The sequence below is a fragment of the Phacochoerus africanus genome, chromosome 6, assembly GCF_016906955.1.
Source record: "Phacochoerus africanus isolate WHEZ1 chromosome 6, ROS_Pafr_v1, whole genome shotgun sequence".
Taxonomy (NCBI): Eukaryota; Metazoa; Chordata; class Mammalia; order Artiodactyla; family Suidae; genus Phacochoerus; species Phacochoerus africanus.
Window position 1 is genome coordinate 62,611,207 of NC_062549.1, and position 27,414 is coordinate 62,638,620.

General features: G+C 39.5%; 1 protein-coding gene and 1 non-coding gene across 13 annotated transcripts in view; both read left to right on the forward strand.

Moving 5' to 3' along the window:
• Nucleotides 1-27,414, forward strand: part of STAU2 (staufen double-stranded RNA binding protein 2) — a 314,299-nt gene that overhangs the window by 232,263 nt on the left and 54,622 nt on the right. The window lies entirely within an intron of this gene.
• On the forward strand, nt 11,211-11,313 carry LOC125130215 (U6 spliceosomal RNA). The gene has a single exon (XR_007135708.1). It is a non-coding gene; the product is annotated as a U6 spliceosomal RNA (small nuclear RNA).

Sequence of the window (27,414 nt, forward strand, 5' to 3'; positions counted from 1 at the left end):
ACAGCAACACAGGATCCGAGCCGCGTCTGCAACCTACACCACAGCTCACAGCAACGCCGGATCGTTAACCCACTGAGCAAGGGCAGGGACCGAACCCGCAACCTCATGGTTCCTAGTCGGATTGGTTAACCACTGCGCCACGATGGGAACTCCAATTTTAACTATTTCTTAATACATTTTATATTTCTAATTGTAGTGAAAGTAGGTTACAGTTTATTGTTAAAAGTCTTTGCTCTGAGCCAGGTCGTGGACTTTTAATAGAAGGTGGTACAACTATTTCTGCATTTTAATATTGCTCAAAAATGTGACAGGGCCTTCCCTTCATGGCTCAGTGGTTAGCGATCCCGACGAGGATCCATGAGGATGCGGGTTCAATCCCTGGCCTCGCTCAGTGGGTTGAGAATCTGGCATTGCCTTGAGCTGCGGTGTAGGATCCAGCGTTGCTGTGGCTGTGCGGTAGACTGGCAGCTATAGCTCCAATTCGACATCTAGCCTGGGAACTTCCATGTGCTGTGGGTGTGGCCCTAAAAAGCCAAAAAAAAAAAAAAGTGACAAACTTTGATATACAGATCCACTGATCAGACTGAACTAGTTTTATTTTATATCTTCTCTTGACATTTGCCATAGACTTGAAAATCATGCTGTCATTAAACTTCATTCATGCAAAGATGAAAAAAGTATCTATTAGTAGAGGTGCAATGTCAGTTTGGAAAAGTGTTATTTTGAAAATTTTTACATATTCCTTGTAAATCACCTACAATTGTGACTACTTGCTCCATCATATATGTCTCTATTTAAACATCTGTCTATGAATCTATTTTTGGAGGGCATGCATTTCAAAGAAAGGAGCGGACATGCATATACTCCTTTCCCCAATAATTTACCATGTATGTCATTGAGTTCAGTATTTATTAAGGGTTCCTCTGTTTCCTTTTGAGGAAAAATTTACAAACAATAAACTGTACAAATCCTAAAGTGTACCATCTGACAAGATCTGACAATATATATGCCTGTGCATCTGAAACCCCTATCAAAATACAAAACATTGCCGTTGCTACAAGCAGTCCCCTCAGGTCCCTTTGCAGTAAACCCCAGATCTCACCACCATCAAAGACAACCATTGTTCTGGGTGATTCTGTTCCATTATGTTAGTTTTGCCTGTTCCAGAACGTCATATAAATGAACTCATAGAGTGTACACTCATTTGTATAATGCTACTTTTACTCAGCAAAATATTTTGGGAATTTATCCATGTCGTTGCTTGCATCCATGGTTTGTTTCTTTTTGCTGCCAAATAGTTCAGTATTTTATTGTATGAATAAGCCGGTTTGTTTATTCATCCTCCTTTTGATAGACACCTGAGCCATTTCCAGTTTTGACTACCATGAGTACAGCTGCTATGAACATTCTTGCACAAGTCTTTTATGGATAGGTTTTCATTTCTCTTGGATCAATCCCTAAGAGTGGAATTGCAGAGTTCTAGGGTAGGTGTCCCTTTTATGTAAGACACCATTTGATACTCCCACCACCCATGTACAGAGTTCATTTGCCCCATATCCTTGCCAACACTGGGTGCTGTCCTTCTAATTTTACCCCTAATGGTGGGTGTGTAACGGTATCTCATGAATGGTTTTCATTTGTTCTTCCCTGATGACTAATGATGTTAAATGCTTTTACATGTGTTTATTGGCCGTTCATATGTCCTTCTTTGTGAAGACTGTTCAAATTTTTGCCCATTTTAAAAGAGGTTGTTTGTCTTTTTATTTTTGTTATAGGTGTTCCTTATGGGTATCCTAGATACCAATCCTTTGTCATCTGTGCTTTGCAAATATTTTTTTCCTTTGTCTTTGGCTTCCTTATTCATCTTCTTATCAAGGTGTTTTCATGAGCACACGTTTTGAACCTCGACGCAGTCCGGTTTATGTTTTTTACTTTATGATTGTTTATTTCTGTTTTAAGAAATCTTTGCCTGGTCCCGATTTGTGAAGATATTCTCCTTTGTTTTTAATCTAAAAGCTTTACAGTTCTAGCTTTTACATTTAGGTCTCAGATGGACCTAAGGTTAATTTTTGTATGAGGCAAGAGGAGAGAGTTGAGGCTTCTTTTGTTTGTTTACACATGGTGTTCAGTTAGGAATCCTAACATAGTTGATTATTTTGATGTTGTGTTGAAATTCAAACGACCGAATAAGTGGAATAAGTGTCGGTCTATTTCTGGGGTCTCTATTCTGTTCCATTAATCTGTCAATTTGTATGCTAATATTACTGTACTTTATAGTAAATGAATGGTGATTTTTAATAGCTTGATTGTAGCTTTATATTAAGTGAATGATCATTTTTAACAGCTGCAGGCCTGCTGTTGTATGCGTGTACCTTCATTTTCTTGTCAATTTTTCACTTAATTTTAACCTAATTTCCAACTTTATACAACAACAAAAAAATACTGCCATGAAAATCCTTGCACATATATCTTTCCCTACTTGTTGAATTATCTCCATAGGGTTAATTTCTTTATGTGGGAATTCTGGGTCAAAGGATGAGGACATTTTTCATTTTGATGTATGCACCCCATCTGTCTTTTACACTCCTGTCAGCTTTAGTATTGGAGTACCTATTTCCTCTTACCATATGCGGACTTAAACTTCTAAAAGGTAAAGGTTCATAAGAAGAATTAACGACCTGGGGCCCTGAGAGGCTTGTATGTATGGTTATGTGTGTCTGTTTACGGGGCTGTCATTTATCGATGATTCTTCCTAATTTTTATCTCTGAATTCTGTGGGAAGTATGTTCCAGCAGGGTCCGTCTTGCCAATTTGAGGTGGTGTGCTAAGCCTCGGGCTCTATTTTGCTTTTGCTGATAATGACTGCACACTGATGGGAGCTGTAGGCGCGGCTGCCTGAGCTAGGGAGCGTTGTTATGACTGTGGAGTCACCTCTGAGAACTTTCACTGAACTCTGTGCTTAGGTTTTCAAAAACAACTAAAAAAACCTTGAACAATAGAACATGGTCTGGGCTCATTTAATGGATACCTGGTAATTTTCTGACATAATAGTAGCTTGTACTGCACAGTTTACAATGCCAATCTGAGTCAGTAACAATGAAATGCTTCATTATTTTTGTACTCTATGTTTGTACTAAACTCTTCAGTGTCGAGAGTTGAAAACAAAGCTTGGTGCTGGGCCTCTTTTCACTCCCCCCCACCCCTCCACCCCCACTTCTTGGTGATGTGGGGAAGGAATTTTCCATTAATGCTCTCTGTGGCCAGTTTAAAGAAAAAAAAATCAAAACATGCCAAATCAGGAAAACACTGAACTATGAGATCTTGCCTAGCTTCACGGTTTCTTTCCTTGAGTATTGCTAAATGAAGCTTAAATCTGATGTATTTCTTCAGTGGAATGACTGTTGAACTGGGGAGTCAGCAGATGGGTGTTCTAGTCCCAACACATCAAGAAAAACATATGTGACCTTGGCCAGATTTACTTAAATCTCTACTGAACCTTTGTAGGCCTCAGTTTCCTCATCTGTAAAATGAGAGATTTGATCTTTCTCTCCAGGAGTTCTTGCTGTCCTGTAATCCTTTGATTGACTTTGTTCCAGATTCCTAACTGAGGATAAAAGTTGGTTTGAAAATCAGTAGATTTTTAGATATAGCGTAGCAAACTATTTGGGGTTAGAAAAGAACATACGTACAAAAAATTTTTTTAGTGTATTTAAACCCCTGAAACTACAATTTCCCCAACTGTGCATGGTGTGCCTTCCTAAATAATGATAGAGCAGAAGTCTAGGATAATTGTTCTCTGTGCAAGCACACACAAATATTAGGGGAAACAGACTGTGTGCCTTTTTGAATCACCTGTTGAGAAAATAGGCAACTATTGACAAGCCTGATTCATGGCTGAGTGACTGCTCTGCTAGCCTTCACATGATCCCCACTGAGCAAAATCTTTGACCGCCTGCTAAACGAGGTCTGTTTGAAGTTTCTTTTTAACATTTCCAAAACGTTAATTCAGCAGGATGTCTCCACTGGGGTTCTCCATGTCACCAAATCAGCAGCTGTTGAAATCCATTCACTTCAGCATGAAATGTTTTCATAAGTGCTTTTTTTATTTGTGACAACAGCAAAGTAAACATAAGACTAAAATTCTACCTCATTCAACATTTACATGTGTTAAAACTGCTTCTGATTGCAGTTTACATTCATGGTATTTATTTGCAAGCATTAATAACAACAGACAGTTTTACTACAGAGGATTTGAAATCAGCCTTGCCTGCAAAATATGCTACACCATGTGTTTGTTTTTAAAGTAATTTCTCTAAGCATTCATACTCTGAGTAAGTAAGAATTCATCCTAAGACTTTAAAGCAGAAATCTGTATTTCTTATGAAGCCCTGATTTTTGTGATTTTCTTTTTTTTGGTCCGGAGCTGGTTTAGGATATGTATAACTCAAATTATAGTAGAATAATTGCAAAATAGAGTAGTAAAATGTGGTAGTATTTATAAATTCTTTCAGAAATTTCCCACTTTAAAAGGAAAACGATTAAGCTTCCAGGGACCTAATTTAACAGGCTAAAGCAATGTAAAAATCTTAAGGTAAGGAACTGACGGCTGGCAAAATCTGATGGTAAAATTATATTGAATTGTTTAAACAGAGCTGTACTCCTTAGAGCTGGGATCTCTTCTTCATTGTAAGCAAAAGCCATCTATCTTTAATTGATTGCAGAGTTGAGCATGAGAACTGCTATAGGTTCTCGCCAGGGTTTGAGCTAAGTCCCCTTTTCTGTTTATTCAGGTTTTAAAAGACTTAAGTGTAGTTTTATAAGTTCATTAACTTGCCTCATTCTTTGAGATGCATTTCACCTCCATGTGATCAAGTTTCATGACATGCAAAGAATTATCAGATCAACCCATTATACAGCCTAGCAGCATGAAGTCTTTTTCCGTCTACAGGGAGAACATTGTGTAAATCAGGCTCTCGGGTTTCAGTGGGAGGCAGAGGGTTGCACCGTGTCCATTTGTCAAGTTGATTGCACCGCAGTGAGGTTACATTAGCTTGTCTTTGAACAGAAGTGAAATCTTATGCGAAGCTCCCCTTTCTGTCATTTACACTAACATCCATCCTCTTAAACCAAGGCCTCCGAGAAAAACAAAGTGATGGCACAATATCATCAGTCACTCAAGTTGTCTGTCATCTGTTTTCTTAAGGAAATGACTTTTAAGTCAGAGCAGAGAACTGTGGAACATTAACAAGGGTTGTAGTAGTAAAAGTAGGTGGAATTTTTTTTTTTAAACTGCAGATGTCTTTTTGAGAAGATTTTATATGCAGAAAGCCAAAAAGGCTTTTCTCCCTCTCGCTCTCATAATGAAACTCCTGAAATGTATTTCTTCGTGAACAATAGACCTACTGCTGTTAACAACTGGAGCCCTTTTTGCTTAATGCGACTCCATGTTAATGCTCCCGAGAAACTTTCCATAAGACGAGTCTATAAAACTCTCAGCCTCAGGTCCTCTGACAATTAACTCACCACCTTTCAATTCCGAGCTATCTGAATTTCAGTTACACAGCGGCATACCTTGCAGATAGTAGGCTGCTTTAGGGTACATGGTACTTTAAATGTAAATTATGGGCATTTCATGACCTAATCTTACCCTTAGACAATGTCTTGCAAACTGTTGGTCTCTGTTGAAACTCTAACTATATTGCCAATGATGGCCAATCTAAGGCTGGTGATCAAATTTGCAAGTTTTATTTCCCTAAGCCTGTTTTATGGGCTGAAACACTCAGGTCATTTGCACCCTGTCTCATTCATCATGAAGTAGTTAAACTCAGATTGTTAAACCAGGAGAGATTAGCTGACAGACAACGGTACATTAGATGAAGGCCACCTTCGGTTGTACTGAACTATTTATCCATTCCATTTGTGTGACATTTATAGCAAACGATGTCTTTTTGGTGGACTTTAAATGGAGCAGGAAGAGAATTTTAACACAGGGGGAAATAACCAGTGTATTTTCAGTAATGTGATTAATATTTTCTCTTTTTCACTTGCTCTGTCATTCACTACTGTTGAAGACCTCTTGAAAAAGAAATAACTTCGCAGTGTGCTTAAATGTGGAAAATGTCTCTCTTGCATTTGCTTTGTAGACACATTTAATAGTTACATGGCTGTTAGTTTTTTAAATTTGAAGAAAAAAAAAAAAAAAAAAGATCCAGCCTGCCAAAGTATTGCTGAGAGCACATTCAATCTTTTCTGAAAAACTATTTGAGAAAGTCCCTTAAGGATTAATAGACAAAATTAGTCCATATTTCTCATTTCTGGGGGGAACAGAAACTTAGATTTTAGAAAAGAAAATAAATGTGTCCTTATTTTAATTATACTTAAATGCATTTGACAAAATGCCACCGTAATTAACCCCTGCACCCCCCCACCCCATGAGTTATTAAGCATCGTATTATAGAGAAGCTTTATTATTTTTTTCCCTTTTGAAACTTAATGTGAACATTTGGAATTGGTGAACTTCTGAGAAACCCAGGAGATCAATCTTGATTTGTTTATTTTTCTTAGCAAAGATTTTGATAGCCTGGTATAGCTTTTTTCTTTTTTAAGAGGATTCCTTATTTCCTCTGTTGAGGGATGAAATATTGGTAAAAAGCAACCCATAAATGAAAAAGCGAAAAACAGTTTAAGTGACCAAATCTTTCATTGTCAGTGAGGAGACCTCAGATTTAAAAGACTGATCTTTAATTGCCCTTTTCCTCATATTTCTTCCCAATTTAACCTCAAGATGATTTTCAGAGTTATGGTTTAATTGGGTGGTCATTTTATCTTTGCTTTGGAGCAATTTATTACCACTTTATTTCCTTTATTACAACTTTATTTCCTTGGACTAGCAGAGACATAAATGCTGGGTGCTTTGTAATCAAAAGCTATTTTATGATGAATTTGGTCTTCTAAATAGGAAACTTGCATGTATTTTTTTACCTTTGAACATTCACCACTGGATGCAAATGTAATACCAAAAACACCTTACAAATACAAAAAAAGTCTATGTTGTTTTCTGATTCTAGTCCCATCATTTCACTTGGAATTTTAAATTATGTTTATAAATCAAGGTCGTTTAAAAGGTTGTACTCTGTATATGAGCACACTTATACTACCCCGTTGTGCTTTTAAAGGACAAAAGTGTTTATGGTAAAACATTCATTCATGCATGCATTCCCTAATATTTACTGAGTACAAACTTTGTGCCACAAAATTGAAACTGTTTTGCCTAGAAATTTGAATCACACAAAATGTTTTTTGTTTATAGGAAACGAATTTTTTTCCCAAATTTGATAAGAAAATTTATATTTCAGAATCACTGATTCTCCCAGATACTTCTTCTTAAGATACGGAAGTAAGTTAATATGTTATGATTCATTATAAAACATGAATTCATTTTTATGCTATGCATAGATGTGTACCCAATGAAATTTATATTCTGTTTTTTAGGTGAAGTTTAACCTCTCCTTTCTTGATTCCCAAATGTTGGTTCTCTCTTGCCTTATCAGTTGTTAATCTAATCAAACTAATTTTACCTGGGATAATTTAAACCACTATTTAACATCGAGAATACTGACACAACATTGCCTTGTGCAGATGTATTTAAAGCTCTTAAGATGTGCTAAGATGCCTTATGTGGGCAATGAGTGAGAAAAATGTTCTTTTTCAAAGTCACAGAGTGCAGCAGGAACAGGCAAGAGTTGGACATTAAACAAACAAACAAATCAGATCTCCTATCACCTTCTTTATCAAATAGAAGGGCACTCCTGGGTGTTTATGTGAAAGGAGAGAAAAGTACATTATTCATCTATAACCACTGCTATGTTTAGGAGCCTCCTCTATTCTTACAAAAAATTCACAGGTCATCTCTTCACCCCTTAATTTCCGATGATGATTAGAGGCTTTCAGTTTGGGGAGGAACTCCCAGATTCCCCCTCTTCTGTGTCAGTCACCACGCACAACCACCACACCCACCAACCACCGGGGTTAAGAACAGCACCGGAGTCCCCAGGTCCTTCCCAGAAGTAAAGAGCTTTCAAAAGGAAGCTCTTTGCATCATCTCCCTAACTGCCTGACAGGTAACATTGGCAGCTTGATGGACAAGAAAGTTCTTAAGTGGAGTTCCCACTGTGCAGAGGGTTAAGGACCTGACTGCAGCGGCTCGGGTCACTGCGGAGGTGTGGGTTCCATCCCCAGCCTGGCACAGTGGATTAAAGGACCTGCCATTGCCACAGCTGCAACTCGGATTCAGTCCCTGGCCCAGGAACTTCCATACACCTTGGGTGCAGCCATTTAAAAAAACAAACAAACACATAGTTCTTAAGCTATGGATCCATTAAAATATTTCCTAGCTTGAATGATGCCACAAGTGGGAGGGAAAGAGCTTATTACATTCGTCGTCCCCACCAATTTCAATGGCCAATGAGAAAGGAAAATTCTGAAATATTACGTGTGGTCTTCTATGACCATTATAAGAGATTTTCTTGTATTTCTAGTTTAAAATAGCCCTTTTAAAAGAAGATATGAGGAATAGATATTTTCGGGAAAAACTGATAAGAATTCTGATATTAGATGTCATGTTCAGTAAGATAATTGTTTTGCTTTTTATACAAATAGATAGTTAATAATATGCAAAACCAGAAGTTCCCATCGTGACGCAGTGGTTAATGAATCCGACTGGGAACCACGAGGTTGTGGGTTTGATTCCTGGCCTTGCTCAGTGATTAAGGATCTGGTGTTGCCGTGAGCTGTGGTGTAGGTCGCATACGCGGCTTGGATCTGGCGTTGCTGGGGCTCTGGTGTAGGCTGGCGGCTACAGCTCTGATTAGACCCCTAGCCTGGGAACTTCCATGTGCTGCGGGAAGCGGCCCTAGAAATGGCAAAAAGACAAATCAATAAATAAGTAAATAATAATAATAATAATAATATGCAAAAGCAGTCTCTAGTACAAGTTTATGTTATCAACTCCTTGCACATAAAATTTATTATGTTTTTCTCTATTTATATGATATTTTGAGTAAACTAGAAAGGACATAATGTGGAGGAAAGAAAATTCCGTTGAATTATCCATGTGCTCATTTACTTGAAATAAGTCACAGAGGAACATATTTGCACATAAGAGATATACTAATAGTAAAAATTAAAACTTCACATTTACCTTTAGTTCATTGATTTAGTTATTTGTTCATTTATTTATTCAACAAAAATGTACGTGTTTGATAAGGGCAGTCCCTGGAGGTTAAGTAGCCAGAACAGAAGATTCCTGTTCTCACTGAGCTCACACAGCCAATAAGAGGAATGACAGTGTGTCATGTACTTAGTTGACCAGTTTCAGGTTAGTTGTCTGTAGAGACAGCCCTGGCCTCCAATTTTTTTTTTTTTTTTCTCCCTTTCTGGACTCCTCATCAGAAGAATCCAAGAACCTAAACGGTATACCCCAAACTTTCCTGTCAGCCTCTTCTCCCTCTGTCCCATGCACAGTCTTTGACTTTGGCCAAACCACCTAATTTACTTCGGCTTTCCTGATTGCTTATTTTGTTCCAGCTTTCTCCTCATTCTGGACAGCCTTCTCCCTATGTTTTCCTTTCCTAGTTACATCGGCTCTTCCCATCCCATTGCAGAGGTCACGGTTACCCAGAAGCATGTTTCTTAATTCTCTAGGCTGGTTCAGACTGCCCCCACCCCCAATTCCTTCGCCTCCAGGCACTTTATACTTCTCTCCTGAAGCCACGTGGTCTTTGGCTTGTAAATTCCTCAGGGTGGAGGATCAGCTCCTAAGTACACCGAATAATACAGAGATCATTGCCACTGGCTATGTATTATATTAAACTAATTGATATTTTAGAACCAATGACTATTTTAAAAATGTATGGATGTAGTTCTGTAAAAAGATAAGCAAAACAAAGCAACATTTTAAATTTAATTTACTTATTTATTTTTATCGAAATATAGTTGATTTACAATGTTGTGTTCATTTCTCTTATACAGCAAAGTGATTCAGATAGATATACACACACATTCTTATATGTATGTATATATATGTATATGTATATACATACATATAAGACATACATTCGGGGAGTTCCCTTTTGGCTCAGGGGTAAGGAACCCAACCAGTAACCATGAGGATGAGGGTTAAATCCCTGGCCTCGTTCAGTAGGTTAAGGATCCAGCATTGCTGTGACCCTGTGGTATAGGTCACAGACACGGCTCGGATCCTGAGCTGCTGTGGCTGTGGCGTAGATTGGCAGCTGCAGCTCTGATTTGACCCCCCAGCCTGGGAACTTCCATATGCTGCAGGTGCAGCCCTAAAAAAAATAATAATAATAAAATATATACATACATATACACATACATTCTTATATGTGTGTATATTTATATACACATTCTTATATGTATTCTTATATGAGTCAGATATATATATTATATACATATATACACATTCTTATATGTTGCTTATATGGTGAATATATATATTCACAAAGCAACATCTTAAAAATCGCCTGTAATACCAGTTGCTGGTGTTGAGGACAGTATTGTGAATTCGAACATCAGGGACTGTTCTGGCGATGCTGGCTGCCATGCTGCTTCTTTTTGCCTGTGGGATTAGGATGTTTCCATCTGAATTTGGTCTGGGAAAAGAGCGAGGTACGATTATGATGTAAAGTTGCTAAATAATTAATAAGGTATGGAAAAAGTAAATACCTTAAGGTTATACTTCTGTCAGGGCCAGTTGTCAATCCTCATTTTATTGGAGAAAACTTTGTAGGGAATTTAAACTAACCTCTGGTGTGCCTGGTTTTTGAGTTTTTAATTGCCATAGAGAGTTGAGTGGCTTCCTGGGGTCACATGGTGAGCAGAACTAGAAGTCACAGGTTGCTTGGCTCTTCTATGTATAGCAAGAGGCGTAAACAAGAAAGCAGGGTGTTGGAGTTCCCATCGTGGTGCAGTGGTTAACGAATCCAACTAGGAACTATGAGGTTGTGGGTTGGATCCCTGGCCTTGCTCAGTGGGTTAAGGATCCGGCATTGCCAGGAGCTGTGGCGTAGGTCGCAGACGTGGCTTGGATCCTGTGTTGCTGTAGCTGTGGTGTAGGCTCGCAGCTGTAGCTCCAATTCAACCCTAGCCTGGGAACTTCCATACGCCGTGGGCGCGGCCCTAGAAAAGACAAGCTTCGGCAGCACACACACTAGAATTGGAACGATGCAGAGAAGATGAGCATGGCCCCTGCTCAAGGATAACAGGCAAATTTGTCAGGTGTTCCATATGTTTAAAAGAACTTATTCGCACAACAGAAACAGATTCAAAGATTTCAAAATCAAACTCATGGTCCCCACAGGGGAAACGGTGGCACAGGGGGACAAATTGGAAGGTTGCTATTGGCATAAACACACTACTGTATACAGAATCAATAAATGACAAGGACCTACTGTTTTCCAACAGGGAAATCTACTCAATACTCTGTGATAACCTATATGGGAAAAAGACTCTGAAAAAGATTGAGTTATATATGTAACTGAATCACTTTGCTGTACGACTGAAATTAACACAACATTGTAAGTCAACTATACTCCAATTTAAGCAAAAGAAAAGCAGGACCTTTTTTCTATAACTTAAATGTTGGTAAGTGGGACTAGCATCCACCCTACGAACTGAGATATTATACACCCTTTTATTGTAATAGGTCGGCTTGGTAAAACATTATTTAACCCTCCCTATATCAGAATTCACGTAATAAAAAGCCATCCATTAACAAGGTTCTGCTGTGTTAGATTCCCAGTGCTTCACTTCTGTTCCAGAAAGAATGTTTTAAAGAATAGTCACATCCATCCAGCTGGCCTCTATTCCATTATATGATGACTTGCCCCAGAAATATATATTCAGAACTAACATTTGTCTTTTAACATTTCAAGGATATTAACTTGAGCTAAATTCCAATGCTCTGTAGCAATTCTAGAGGCAGCTTCAAAACAATGACTTCTTCCATACTCCCATACCCATAAATATCAAATTTTTTAAATTGTTTTTATGTCATGTCATTATGCTATCTTCTAAAACCGGACCCTTTATTAGCCTATCCAAAGGGACCTGCTGATAGGAACACAGGGACTTGATGAGCTCATGGTCACTGTCATCCCTGTCTTTGTATGGAATGTAGCCTTTTCACTTGCGTTGACACTAAAAGTGAACACTAATCACATTTTAATATGAAACTAACGCTGGGCATGACTGAATTTTTCTTTGCCTCATGAAAATGCTCCCTTGCTGACGCCATGGCTGAAATAGAATCCCTAGTATTTAGCAGAAAAGACTTAGCAAGAACAAGGACTGTAAACACCACTTCAATCAAACTCTGATACCAAATATAGCGCTGTGTTCGATGCATGTAGGCCCGGCCTCAGAATGTCCTACACAGTTAATCTCCAAGTCCTACATATCAATCACACCTCCTTCACATACCTGGCCTGGAGCCTTAATGGAATTCCTCCTCGTTATTTCAGTGATAGCTCACTTCCTCTATTTTTCCAATTGGCTGCTCATTGTGCCAACGTCTTCAAGGAGCATTTTCTTACCTAAGCAGCCCTGTAATGTTGTAATATATGCTGACAGTTCATTTATGCAGCCCTTCTTTTTCTGAATGTTTTTATGTTCAATTACTGAAATTTAATCATCAGAAGAGATTGGAGTTTCTCTAGATGATGCAGCTTTGCTTAAATGTTCAGTTAATAGTATGTTACTGAACTATAAGATTTCAAAGGTTTAAAAATTCAGCATCAGGAAAGTTCATTAAACTTTAAACTGATCACCTTTGAAATCATAGATAAGAGCTGTGTAAATGGTCACATATAAATCACGTATTTTAAGAGGAGTTCATTTGAAATGATAACAAATCAAGTCAATGATTGTTCATGACTGTCTAGACAATTTGGAAAGGGTTTTTTGGGTTTTTTTTCCCCTCCTGATTTCTTCAAGTTCTTATGGACATGCTTTTTGGTTTTATGTTGCAGTCTCCTCTCTCCTTAATGTTATGTTGTTAAAATTCCTTCAAGCCAAGTGATTTTTAAAAATCTTATATCAGCATGTTGAAAACACCTTTTTCTGTAACTCCATTTTTATGCTACTGGAAATAGGGACCAAAGAGGAAAAACCAACCACTTTATCCTCCAGTGTTGTGTCTTGTTTTAGGCTTTCAAATTCTTTTGCTGACCATTGACTACTCTTTGCAGAGGACTTAAAAAAATTTTTTTTTCATGTTAGGTACAAAGCAAATATTAAATATTATTTTCGGTTCTGATACAAGGAAATCAGAAGAGGTATGGGAGCTCTGCTTACCATTCTTTGTGGAGAAAACCACCAATTAAGTCATCTGAACTGGGTAAATAGCATCCATACTTTAATCTGAACCTAATTCTTCATGTGCTTCTCAAAATGAAGTTCTTAACTTTCATTTAGTAGGTGGTTCAGATCAGTAAACCAACTATACATAAAAATAGTGCAATCTGGAGTTCCCATCGTGGCTCAGTGGTAACAAAGCTGACTAGTATCCATGAGGATTTGGGTTCGATTCTTGGCCTCGCTCAGTGGGTTAAAGATCTGGCGTTGCCATGAGCTGTGGTGTAGGCCAGCAGCTGCAGCTCTGATTTGACCTCTAGTGTCTTGATCTTTCTGACTGAGAAAATTTTTTAAGTAGTATATGTGGCTTGTAACCCAAATAAAAGATTTCTGTTAAAAATAAAACTTAGGGAGTTCCCGCTGTGGCTCAGGGATAACAAACCTGACTGATATCCATGAGGATGTAGGTTTGATCCCTGGCCTAGCTCAGTGGGTTAAAGATCTGGCATTGCTGTGAGCTGTAGTGTAGGTCACAGATGCGGTTCAGATCCTGTGTTGCTGTGACTGTGGCCAGCAGCTCCAGTTCCGATATGACCCCTAGCCTGGGAAACTCCACATGCCTCAGGTGTGGCCCAAAGAGCAAATAAATAAATAAATAAATTTAATTAAAAAATAAAATAAAAATAAAACTTAAGAGTTCCCTGTTGTCTAGGTGGATTAAAGATCCAGCATTGTCGCTGCTGTAGCTCTGGTTACAGCTCTGGCCCAGGAACTTCCACATGCTGTGGGTGCAGCCAAAAAATAAAAAATAAAAAAATGAAACTTAGTACATTTAATAAAAATATATAGTCCAGACCATATTAAATGGAAGGCAGTAAACTGAAATGACTTCTGATATTGTTTCTTAAAAGAACTTTTTTGGCTTAGGGTGTTTGTGTGAGGGTATGTGTTTGCATGGGGTCAGTTTACAAAGTGCCATGGCAGGGACTTTCTTCTCCTTCTTTTAGGTTCCTTTCATACCTAGAAGTATGGCATGTATGCCAAAATAAACTAGCATTCAAGTATCTATTAAATTTCTGAACAAAAAAAAAGCTCTTTGTTTTTTAGATCATGAGTCCTTTTCTTTTCTTTGTTCTTTATGTTTTGAAGTTATAACGAGTAGCTATGGTGACCCCAGTGGGAATTCTCTAGAATTTAGATTCAGGGAGTAACCTACCACCTCTTCTACAGACTCCTTGGCAGTGAGACCACAGGTCTCTAATGAGGAGTGTGGTACCTGCCTGGCAGGGTTATAGAGGACATTAGATGAGGTCATATCTATAAAGAACCACGTGCAGCCCCACACCTGAGAGGAGCTTTAAAAACGGTATAGATGGAGTTCCCATTGTGGCTCAGTGGGTTAAGAACCTTACTAGTATCCATGAGGATGGGGGTTTGATCCCTGGCCTTAAGAATCTGTGGGTTAAGGATCTAGTGTAGGTTGCAGATGGCAGCTTCAGTGTTGCAGTGGCTGTAGCATCGGCTGGCAAATGCAGCTCCAATTCGACCCCTAGCCCCAGAACTTCCATATGCCGCAGGGGCTAACCTAAAAAAAAAATTTTTTTTTTAATGGTATAGATGAGCAGCAGCAGCAGCAGAAAGTAGTTCTTTAGGCATAAAAGCCCATTTAAAGAAAAGGAAGAAGAATTCCACCTGTGTGGGATACCACTAGAGAGACTGTATACACAGGCTAACTGCATGGTAGAGAAACTTCACTCAGAAGATGGCCCACTCACTGTCCTAGACCTAAAAGAAAATAAAAATTCTGCCCCCTAGAGTTGTTTCAAGGGGAGGGAATATTTGAGTCATCCTCAAGAGTCAGTTGTCACATGCAGTGAAAATTCATTATCATGTTCCCACAAGCAGCATTTCCTACCTTTAAAAATCACAACTTAAAAACTCAAAGCAATGAGTACTTACCCATATTTCTGAAATGTGATCTATTTAACATACATTTTAGTTCTGTATGTAGTTATTTATTCTGTCATTACACTTTAATCAGATGTATGATTCTATGACTAACCTGTTCACAAATGGGCCTTTGGGTGGGGCAGCATTATAGAAGAGTAGGGTTGGAGAAAGACCCTTCTAGCTAGAGAAAGGTTTTTTTTTGTTTGTTTGTTTGTTTTTTGGTTCACCCCTCAGGAAATATTTTTTAAGTTTATTTTCAAATATTTATTCCTAAGAATTAGAAGTTAGAAGAGACTCTAGACAATGACTCTTAAATTCTGGCATGCCTTGAAACTCCCAGGTGAACTTGTTAGAACACAGATTTCTGGTTCCCATTCCTAAAATCCTGATTCACTAGGTCTGCAGTGAAGCCTGAGAATTTGCATGTCTATCAAATTCTCAGGTGATGCTGATACTACCAGCATCTGGAGAATCACACTGCCCTTCTCTAGATGTTATCTTTTCAACCACATAGACCTTCTCAATGTATTGATGTTACGACTTTTGTCAGTTGTTTAGTAGAAATGATCGTTCTGTATACATGGCCATCTGTTCTTTGCACTCAAAGATTTTCAAAGAAGATAAAAAGAAAGCTGAAAGGGCTATATTAATAGTATGAGACAGAATGGATTTTAGAGCAAAGACTATTACCAAAGATAAAGATGATCATTTCATGATAATAAAGAGACCAGTTCATCAAGAAGATACAATCCTAAATGTTTATGCACATATTAGTATAGCTTCAAAATACATGAAGCAAAAACTGATAGAGCTTCAAGGAGAGGAGTTCCCGTTGTGGCACAGTGGAAACAAATCAAACTAGGAACTATGAGATTGTGGCTTCAATCCCTGGCCTCACTCGGTGGGTTAAGGATCCGGCATTGCCATGAACCATGGTGTAGGTCACAGATGAGACTTGGATCTGGCATTGTTGCAGCTCTGGCATAGGCTGGTAGCTACAGCTCCGATTAGACCCTTAGTCTGGGAACCTCCATATGCCGTGAGTGCAGCCCTACAAAAACAAAAAAGACAAAAAATAATAATAATAATAATAAAATAAATAAAGAACTGGAAGGAGAAATGGACAAATCTACAAATACAGTCAGAGATTTCAACACTTTTTGCTCAATAACTGAAAGAACGAAAGGACAGAAAATCAGTAAGGATATAGAAAACTTGAACACTGTCAACCAACTTGACCCAGCTGATATTTGTGGAACACCCCTATCCTGAACACATTATTTTCAAGTACACCTGGAGCATTCACCTCTACAGACCATATTCTGGGCCCTAATGCAAATCTCAGTAATTTAAAGAGATTTGAGTTATACAAACTATGTTCTCTACCACAAATTAATAATAGAACAATATAAGGAAAATCTCCAATACTCGGAAGTTAAAAAGCATATTTCCAAATAATGGGTGTTTTATCAGCATAGCTAAAGCAGTAATTGCAGGGAAATTTATAGCACTAAATGACTATATTAGAAAAGAAGGGTCTCAGATCAATGGTCTCAGCTTTCTCCTCAAAATATTAAAAGAATGTAAGCAAATAAATCCCAAATAAGTGGAATAAAGGACATAAAGAAGTTCAGAGGAGAATTCAGTGAAATAGTAAACAAGAAGAGTAAAGAAAATCATTGAAACCAAAATCTAGTTCTTGAAAATGAATAAAATTGATGACCCTCTGGCCAAACTAGAGGTCATGACAAAAAAAGAAGAGACACAAGTTTCCACTATCAGGGCCGAAAGGTAATATCACTGCAGATTGTACAAACATTAAAAGGATAGTAAAGAAATATTATGGAGTTCCCGTCATGGTGCAGTGGAAACGAATCCAACTAGGAACCATGAGATTCAGGGTTCAACCCCTGGCCTCACTCAGTGTGTTAGGGATCCAGTGTTGCCCTGGGCTGTGGTGTAGGTCGAAGACATGGCTTGGATCACCCATTGCTGTGGCTATGGTGCAGGCCAGCAGTTGTAGCTCCAATTAGACCCCTAGCCTGGGAACCTCCATATGCTGCAGGTGTGGCCCTAATAAATAAATAAATAAATAAATAAATAAATAAATAAATAAATATTATGAATAGCTTTATGGCAATAATTTAATAATTGATATGAATAAACCAATTCTTTGAAAGATAAAAACATTGCTAGCTGTTACTACTGGTAGAAGTTTCTGTGTTTATGTTGGAATGCAAGGTCTTTAAGGGAGGAAATTTTTTAAGGAGTCCTGTCAGCAGAAAATAATTGAGTAAACCTGACTATTCAGCTGCCTCAAAGAAATGCAATAGCCCATGGCACACACTGCACTTAGAATAACTTCACCTGGTCTTACATGTACAACTGCTCTTTGTAGCAGTTGGCCCCACTTTCCTTTTATACTTGGCCTGCAAGTTTTGCTCAGAGGTGTTCTCTTTTCTTTATTGCTATGTAGCATACAAATATGATGATGCGATTTCCAAGAAACATGCTTATGTTTGCTAATAGGAAGATTAGAAAATAAAGTTGAGGAACATCACCAAAAAGCAGAACAAAAAGATACAGAGATGGAAAACAGAAAAGAGGTCCAGCATCCAAATATTATATGAGTCTCAAAAATAGAGGACAGAGAAGAAGGAAGGACACTAGTTTCCATATTGAAAAAACCCAGATTACACCATGAAATGGGTAAAAATAGCTCCCCACTGAAGCCTATCATTGTGAAACTTCACAACACTTCGGAGGAGGAGAACAACATGCTTCTAGAGATCATATGTAAAGGCTCAGGAATCATAACACTTTGGGGCTTTTCAAAAGCAATGCAGGAAGATGACACTGGAACAAAGCCTTCAAAATTCTTTTTTCTTTTTAGATTTTTTTTCTTTTGCCTTTTAGGGCCACACCTGTGGCATATGGAAGTTCCTAAGCAAGGGGGTGAATGGGAGCCACAGCAATGCCAGATCAGAGCCACATCTGCAACCTACACCACAGTTCATGGCAATGCCGGATCCTTAACCCACTGAGTGGGGTCAGATCCACTTTGGCACCTATGCTGCAGCTTGTGTCAATGCTGGATCCTTTAACCCACTGAGCGAGGCCAGGGATCAAACTTGCATCCTCATGAATATAGGTTCTTAACCTGCTGAGCCACAATGGGAACTCCAAATTTGATAATTCTTTTTTCTTTTCTTCTCTTTTTCTTTTTGTCTTTTTAGGCTACACCTGCAGCATATGGAAGTTCCCAGGTTAGGGGTCAAATCAGAACTGTAGCTTCTGGCCTATGTCACAGCCATAGCAATACCAGATCCAAGCTGCATCTGTGACCTACACCACAGCTCACGGCAACTCCAGATCCTTAACCCACTGAGCAAGGCCGGGGATCAAACCCTCATCCTCATGGATACTAAGCGGGTTTGTTACCTCTGAGTCACAACGGGTACTCCTTGATAATTTCTTAAGAGTAGTTTTCTTAAGGACTTGTTTAGCCCACTTCTCTACTGTATTACAAGCTTCATTTTTATATCGAGCATTCATTTTTATACAACCAGCAAGTTTTAAAGCTTTCCCCATTATGTGTGCGCACATGTGCTTGTGAACTCAAGTTGTAGATGAAAATGGGGCAGAGGACCACAGGAAGAGAGAAAAAAAGTTTAAGCAAGAGCTGGAGCAGTCCAGGAGTTCCCATTGTGGCTCAGTGGTTAACAAATCCGACTTGGATTTTTAGGGCGGCACCCGTGGCATATGGAGTTTCCCAGGTTAGAGGTTCAATTGGAGCTACAGTTGCCAGCCTACATCACAGCCACAGCAACTCAGGATCCAGGCTGCGTCTGTGACCTACACCACAGCTCACGGCAGCGCCGGATCCTTAACCCACTGAGCGAGGCCAGGGATCGAACCCGCAACCTCATGGTTTCCTAGTCAGATTCATTTCCATTGTGCCACGACGGGAACTCCAACCTTTAACTTTATTCTATTAATAAGGACTTGCATTTGCTTTTGTGTCTTTTTGTTGCTGTTGTTCTCAAAGTCTGGGCACTTGTATATCCCTTATGTACTTACTCCATTTCCTTACTATAAAGAAGAAAGGAAAAGAAAAGGAAGGAAGGAAGGGAAGGAAAGAGAGAGGGAGGGGAGGGAGAGAGAACACACACGTACACACACTTCTATTTCTAACATTAGTACCAATAGTTGTGCTAACTTTTACCATCAGACAATAGATATAATGATTAGTTTGTAGACATTTTTCTATAGATAAAGTTATCTAAATGATGGTTATTTCCAACCTTGCACCTCAGCATGTCCTGACCTAATCATTTTCTTGTGCCTCTGCTTTGGCTCTGTTGTTCCCTGCCTTAGAGAAGGGCAGCAAGACTCCCCAGCTGCCTAAGGTAGAAACTTGGCCCACACAGGCTAACCCTAGTCCTCCTCAGCTTCCTGGCACACCCATCTGTAGAACGTCTGTCCATCTGCACTAGCCCCACCCTCAACTCAACACTGTCATCTACAGCCTGACTGTGGCAGCTGTCCTTCCTGTTCTCATGCCTGTCCCCACAGCAGTCCTCTTTATATGGCAGCCCAGTTGAGTTTCCCAAGTGCAAGGTTTTGTATCGTTCTTCCACTTAAATACTTCAAAGAAGTGGCCTTTAAACATTTGCACTATGGCTTACAATAAGAAAGAAATGTTCCATCATGACCCAATACGCACAGAAATATATAAGCAAGTTTTCTCTTTTTATCCAGTCCTATCCTATTCTGTTTTGATCTCTTTTGTTGAAAAAGGAATGCTGGTTGAAACCCATGAAAATGATTTCAGAGCGAACTAATAGATGAGCTCCAATGGTGTGAAAAGCGCTGCTCTTTGTGATTTTTACTGAACAAAGGATGAAAACCAACCACTGTAGCAAGAGTGCTGGGGCTCTTCCTACTCGGCCACCTGCTCATCTCTGTGGCCCCAACCCTTGCTCCTGCCTTTTGATGTCCCCGCTTTCCCGAACCCCTGACAGTCCCAGAGGATGCCATCCTCTCTTGCTTTGGATGACTTTTCTCTGCCCCCATTTGCCTGATTCACTCTTCCGGTTCTTCCTGTGCCAGTTTCAAGGTCACTTCAGCCAGGAACTGTTACCCTGATAACATTTATAAAATGCTTACCCCATGTCGGTGCCTGTGCTAAATGCTTCACCTGGATAGTATCTCCCTGAAGCTCCAATCACCAAGAATAGGTGCTCAATAAGAATTTGTTGGATGAATTGACCTCACATCACATCCGCCCCCCGGCTGTTGTTTAGGACGGGAATGGTACGTAATTAATAGTAGCTCTGTGCAATTAATATTGTCTCTATGCTACAATTGTTGCAGGGCTTAGAAACCCACTTGTGAACATCTGTCTCCATGTGTCCACTGAGCCTGTGGCCAGTGGTTCCATGCACGGGTACAAATGCCATCAAATATGTTAGCATTTCTTCAGGCTTCGAGGAAAGTGCAGTTTATATCTAGTCATCTGTCATAGCCTGAGAAGCCATTAAGACCCTAATGTCTGCCACAAAATTTTATGTTATTCATTCATTTGTTGGATGGTTGCTTTTAAAGCCTGGTTTCATCTAGCGATGCCTGTGTTTAGAAGTGTACTGAATCAGACTATAAATGTTACGCAGCCCTGATCAAGGAAACTTATATTTTTAATCTGAATAAAGGTCACAAGGCCAGGTCACAGTACATTACCCATAATACAAAGCCAGAAGGTAAATGGGTTCAGAAGTAATGAAACTACTTCACTCTCCAGTCAGCGAGTCAGAGCCTGGGAAAATGGCATGAACACGGTAAATAGTCTTGACTTCAGGTAATTATTACTATTTACCAATAGTAATGACCCACAGCGGGTCAATAGTCCTTGAAAGGCTATTGTAAGGTAAAAACAGCCCCAAGCGTACATAAGTGTACACTTGATGTATCTTCAAAAATTGAACACATCTGTGTGACCAGTAGTCTGAAGCTAAGAAGTTATAATTAATCTCAAATCTCTGATATATGTCTTCAGAGATATGCAGAAGGGTCTGATAAATTCTGTTCTGTCTGGTCCAAGTTCATTCAGTGCTTCTCTGACACTGTGTGTACTTGAACAAGAAAATAAAATAGTCACCACAGCTCCCACTGGTAACAATCGTCATAATTTCCAATATAAGAATCTTGGTAGTTTTTGAAAGATACTCTTAACATGAGTCCCTAGACTGACATCAGCCAATTTCTCAATATCAGTAACCACTTAGGAACACCTAATTTTTCAACCTTGCTCTTGAGAATGTGTAAATATCACAATAAACTAAAATTTAGTGTTGGTCCATTGTAACTTCATTTCATATCATTTTTAAATTTTTTGTCTTTTGTCATTTTAGGGCCGTACCCACGGAGTGTAGAGGTTCCCAGGCAAGGAGTCAAATTGGAGCTGCAGCTGCTGGCCTAAGCCACAGCCACAGCAGCAGCAACATGGGATCCGAGCTACGTCTGTGACCTATACCACAGCTCATGACAATGCTGGATCCTTAACCTACTGAGCAAGGCCAGGAATTGAACCCACGTCTTCATGGATACTAGTCAGGTTCGTTAACCGCTGAGCCATGACGGAAACCCCATATCATCTCTTTTTAATTATTCATGATTCTATGAATCAACCATAAAATGGAAGCTGGAAAACTAGAGTGAAAGTGAATCAGTTGAGTTCTTAGGGAACCTGAATTCTGACCCATATTCTGCTTTTAAATGTCTGCATGGCTGTAGGGATGTCATTAATCTCTCTAAGTCTCATGTTCTTGAGCTATAAAAATGGGGGGCGGAGTTTAAAATCATAACATGACCATGTTCAAAAAATCTTCTATGATTCTAAATTAGCATTGGAGTTCCCATTGTGGCGCAATGGTTAATGAATCTGACTAGGAACCATGAGGTTGCAGGTTCAATCCCTGGCCTTGCTCAGTGGGTTAAGGATCCGGCATTGCCGTGAGCTGTGGTATAGGTCGCAGATGTGGCTTGGATCCCGTGTTGCTGTGGTTCTGGCATAGGCTGGTGGCTACAGCTCCGATTAGACCCCTAGTCTGGGAACCTCCATATGCCGCAGGAGTGGCCCTAGAAAAGGCAAAAAGCCAAAAAGGAAAAAATAAATAAAATAAAATAAATCAGCACTGGATGAGCCCCTGATCATATATCAATGGGAAAACCTTTTGTCAACTTAAATAAATTCAGTAGATGGTTCAGATTCATTTTTTTAGATTTCTGTCATATAGAGGATGTGGACTCTCCAAGGTCTTTGAGACATCTCAAAAATGGAACAAAATCCAAATAGCCAAAATATATCATCCACTGAATTCAGAGTATCCTCCGTGGATCTGTAAATCCATGATCCATTGAATTTGCAGATGCATTTCCTGAATCCATGATTTCCAGTAACAGTACAAATACTTGTTTACACTTTGCTCACTATCAGTGAATCAGAGCCATGTGAGTCCTGGGAAATGGAATGAACACAGAAAGTAGTTTCAACTTCAGGTAATTATTACTGTTTACAAATAGTAATGACCCACAGCAAGTACATGGTCCTTTTTTAAAATGTGTTTCAGCTTTAAGTCTCAGGAACCGAAAGAATTTCTGTTGATCAGCTGCTGGCTGATCCATGGGAACTAGGACGTTTGAAAACAGGTGGTAACAGAGTACCAGTCAGAACAAATCTAATTGAATCCTATCAACTTAGAGGCTGCTCCACTTTTTAAAAAAACGTCTCACTGAAGTAGAATATACCACAGGAAAAGGTCCATAAGTATACCCTTGATGTATTTTCAAAAACTGAACACATCTTTCTAAGTAGTAGCCTGATTAAAAAATACACTAGTATACGAGTTCCCTTCATGGCTCAGCGGTTAACGAACCTAAGATCCATGAGGATGTGGGGTCGATCCCTGACCTCCCTCGGTGGGTTAAGAATCTGACGTTGTCGTGAGCTGTGGTGCAGGTTGCAGGTGTGGCTTGGATCCCATGTTGCTGTTGCTGTGGCTGTGGCGTAGGCCAGTGGCTGTAGCTCCATTTTGACCCCTAGCCTGGGAACCTCCATATGCTGCAGGTGTGGCCCTAAAAAGCAAAAAATGTATATATATATATATCCTAGAAGCCTCCACTGTGCTCCCTTTCACCAAGGTCACCACCTCCCTAGCTCTCGACAACAACATAATTTAGTTGTGATTGTTTTTGTACCTTACATAAGTGGAATTTTGCTGTAAACACTTTTATATTTATTGATAGTGTTGAGTGTAATTACAGGTCATTTATTATCATTGCTGTATAATATTCCATGACCAGAATACCCACTGTTTATCTTTTTCAGTTTGGACTGGTATGAATATTGTCATGTACATGCTTTTGTATCTTTTGGAGAACACACACACCCATTTCTGTTGGGGAGACGGATCTAATTGTAAAGGCAGCCTTTTGTGAGACTTTGGCATATGGACTATCTATCTGTTGGAAGGTTGGTAGAAATTAGCTTTATAATATAGCCAAAGGCATGGATGAATTTTAGTTCAAAGCAGCGTACTTCTTCTTTTTTTTTTTTTTTGTCTTTTTGCTATTTCTTGGGCCGCTCCCCCAGCATATGGAGGTTCCCAGGCTAGGGGTCGAATTGGAGCTGTAGCTGCCAGCCTACACCAGAGCCACAGCAACACGGGATCCGAGCCATGTCTGCAACATACACCACAGCTCACAGTAACGCCGGATCCTTAACCCACTGAGCAAGGCCAGGGATCGAACCCGCAACCTCATGGTTCCTAGTCGGATCTGTTAACCACTGCGCCACGATGGGAACTCCCAAAGCAGCATACTTCTTTGCTCTTCTCTTCCCAACAGACACACCCTGTTAAGTCGAGAGATGAATGGGACATGCCTCCTCTGTACGAGGAGTGACAAAAAGAGCAAAGTTGAGAAACATTCAATCCTAAGCAGTACTTAGAGATACAAAGTGGTAGTTTTTGTGTTCATTGGTTAACAGAGCAGCAATTTGTGGGTAGAAAAAGCTTTAGGTATGGTAAACGTAAAATTTCAGATTCAGTGAAACTTTTTCTAATGTTTTTCCCTTGCCTATCATGATACATCGACAGTAATTATATCATGAAATAACCCATCTCCCAAACCCAACTTTTATTTATACTTCATGAGGCAGTCTCCCTTTTACTGCCCCAGACGAGGCAGTTCTTTTTTTTTTTTAAGTTTTATGATGTGGAGTTAATTTATAAGACTGTGATGATTTTTGCTGTATGACTAAGTGACCCAGTCATATGTATACACATATCCGTTCTCTCTCAGATGATTTTCCCACATAGACTCTCACACACTACTGGGTAGAGTTCTCTGCTATACAGCAGGTCCCCGTTGGCCAGTCAGTCCTTATACCTCAGTGTGTGTGCATATGACAATCCCAAACCCCCAGTCCATCCCTCTTACCCCCTCCACCTGCCCCCTTTGGTAACTGTAAGTGTTTCAGTCTGTGAGTCTGTTTCTGTTCTCCAAATAAGTTCATTTGTATCTTTTTTTTTTTTTTAAGATTCTACATACAGATGATATCATCTGATATTTGTCTTTGTTTGACTTGACTTAGTGTCATGGTTTCTAGGTCCATCCGTGTTGCTGCAAATGGTATTATTTTATTCTTTTTATGGCTGAGTAATATTCCATTGTATGTAGGTACCACATCTTCTTTATCCATTATGATGTGTGCTGGAAGACATTGCAAGAGAAAAATGCCTGCAGACTACAGGGGTGTGATGATGTCCTAACCATTTTCAGACACTCCTCTTCAAGCCTCCCTGAGGTATTTTGGGCTTTGTTTTGTTTTGTTTAACCATGTAGACCACATGCCACAAAAAAATTCTTAAGGGATTTAGAGCTGATAAATCATTCTTGCAGATAGTATTTTATTGGATTGTCTTAGCAACACGCTGGAGTGGACAAGAAAGGGTGTGTGAATCACAGAGCATGTGAAAATGTTAATATTTTCATTTGAAAAATGCCTCCCATTTGTAATTGATCTTGTTATGGGTGATTGATTATTTTTGTACCCAGAAATTTCCAGACTTCTTCCAGCTCCCTCCTTCTCCCAATGCCCTCGTTATTTTTCCCCTCGGTATGTGAATGAGGCAGCTAGCAGAAAGCGACACTAAGCTTTCTAGTGCTCGGAGCATTTCTTGATCCACCTTTTTATTTTATTTTTCAGCCAGTAAGCTCTTAATCCTTTGGATGGTGTTATATTAGAAGGTGTTAGACTAGGGAGTGGCTTGTCATAAGGTATCAACGGCAAATCCAGGTCCCTGGCTGTTTCTCTGTCTCCCAGAACAGTGTTCAGATCACAGGACAACACTAAGCTGTGAGCCCCCCAGGGGAGAGGGTGCTCCCCACTCACATGGCTCTTCTGCCCTCTTTGCTCATCCGTACAGCTGAGGTCTGCAGAAGTGCCCAGCGTGCACATTACTTGGTCCTGAGGCGTGTGGTTTTTTGCCCTTTGTTCCAACCACGTGACTAAGACCACATCAACTTGGAGGGGATGATGCTGCCCTTTGATGGGTGCACATTCTTTCATTTGACTAGCCTACACGTTTGTTTCCACGGAATTATCATCTGATCTGGGATTTTCAGAGTCTGAAACCTGTTTTCTCCAGTGTGCAGCTTTATGTGTTCCAGAGACCAAGTATTCTCATTGGGATTGTCACATGCAGAGCAGTACTAAGGAGGAGTTCCCATCGTGGCACAGTGGAAACAAATCTGACTAGGATCCATGAGGATGCAGGTTCGATCCCTGGCCTCACTCAGTGGGTGAAGGATCTGGTGTTCCCGTGAGCTGTGGTGTAGGTCGCAGACATGGCTTGGATCTGGCGTTGGTGTGGCTGTGGTGTAGGCCGGTGGCTACAGCTCCGATTTGACCCCTTGCCTGGGAACCTCCATATGCTGTGGGTGAAGCCCTAAAAAGACAAAAAAAAAAAAAAAAGAGAGAGAGAGAGAGAAATAGCAGTACTAATGAACATTGCCTCTACCCATCTTAAGCCGCCAGCCCAAGGGCTGTGCGGTTTTCTTCCTCTCCCCACGAATGGATTTCTCGGGCTGTGAGCACTGTCTATACTATCATTCACTATTATTTGAAGAATGACAGTTTTATGGAAGTACTTCTTCCTCCATCATGCTGACATTCACCTTGGCTATTACAAATTATGTGAAGTATCATTTTTTTTTCTGAAATAACTTAAACTGGGAGAAGATTCTATGGTATATTGTTTCATTTCTTAAACATGCCGCTGAGTCACTTCCCCTTCATAACTGAGCTAGTTAGTTTTCACCAATACCTTTAATTACATCAGTTCTTTTTTTTTTTTAATAAAGCACATTTTTATTGACTTTCTCTCTACTTAATGAATTCTTCTTGGTGAAATGTGAGCTTATTAGCACAGCATAGAAAATGACCCCTTATTACAGGTGAGGGTGGGTGGCATTTTTCTATTGCCTTTTTCTAATAGCAGTGTATGTTTCTTGTTTTTTTTAATGCTGAACTACATCGAGTAAAACCTTGATTTCTCTATTACATGGAATTACCTTCTGAAATAGAATTCTTGGAAGGTGTACTGTACATTAAAAAAAAAAGATCTTTGATAACTTGAGTAGTATCTTAAATGGCACTTAAGGAAACCTCAAGGAGAATTCTTTTTCTAAACTCAGTAATTATTTTATATTGTGAGTAATTATTCCCTAATTTTTAAAATTTTATTTTATTTTATTTTATTTTATTTTATTTTTTGCTTTTTATGGCCGCACCCGTGGCATATGGAAGTTCTCAGGCTAAGGGTCGAATCAGAGCTGCAGCTGTTGGCCTAGGCCACAGCTATAGCAATGCAGGATCCTCAACCCACTGAGCAAGGCCAGGGATCGAACCCATATCCTCATGGACACTAGTCAGGTTCATAACCCACTGAGCTACAATGGAGGCTCCCTAATTTTTCCCAAATTTATCTGTATTTGTTCTTTTATTGATGGTTTTCTAATAGTACGCAC